This window comes from Echinops telfairi, unplaced genomic scaffold (assembly GCF_000313985.2).
Source record: "Echinops telfairi isolate 266 unplaced genomic scaffold, ASM31398v2 ScPeMD7_7467;HRSCAF=8505_1, whole genome shotgun sequence".
In the NCBI taxonomy this organism is placed as follows: domain Eukaryota; kingdom Metazoa; phylum Chordata; class Mammalia; order Afrosoricida; family Tenrecidae; genus Echinops; species Echinops telfairi.
In genome coordinates, this window is record NW_022111368.1 from 28,044,877 (window position 1) to 28,045,462 (window position 586).

A 586-nucleotide genomic window follows, 5' to 3' on the forward strand; every position below is an offset into this window, starting at 1 on the left:
ACTGGCCCGCGAGTCTGCCCTCCAGCCACCTCCCTTCAGACCCCGCCCCTCCGGGCACCGCCCTCGCCCCTCTTTGGGCTCTGGTTGGTAAGCCCAGTCCTTCCTTGAAGGAGCAGAGTCCGCCCCTTAAGAACAGGGGACGCTGGGAATTGTAGTGTGCTGCCCCCCCCCCCAACCCCTGCCCCAGTCAAAAGCCCCAAACCCATGACAGTTGCCCCCCAGTCCCAGCCGATTCTGGCTCAAGGTGACATCGTGTGTTACGGCATAGCGAAGGGCTCCGTCGATTTTTCTTGCTTGTTATCTCTACAGGAGCAGATTGCCAGACCTGTCTTCCTCTGCAAAGTGCAGTAACGATGGAGCAGTGGGCTAAATGTTGGGTTGCTAACCTCAAGGTCAGCAGTTGGAATCCACCAGATGCCCAGCGGGAGAAATACGAGGTTTTTTAGGCCTATAAAGATGTACAGTCTCGAAAAGCCACAGGGACGGTTTCTATTCTGTCCTATAGGGTCACTATGAGTCGGAATCGAGTCGCCGGCGGCCAGTTTGGCCCTTTGAGTTGCTTCAGCTGCACCCCTGGTAGAGTTCA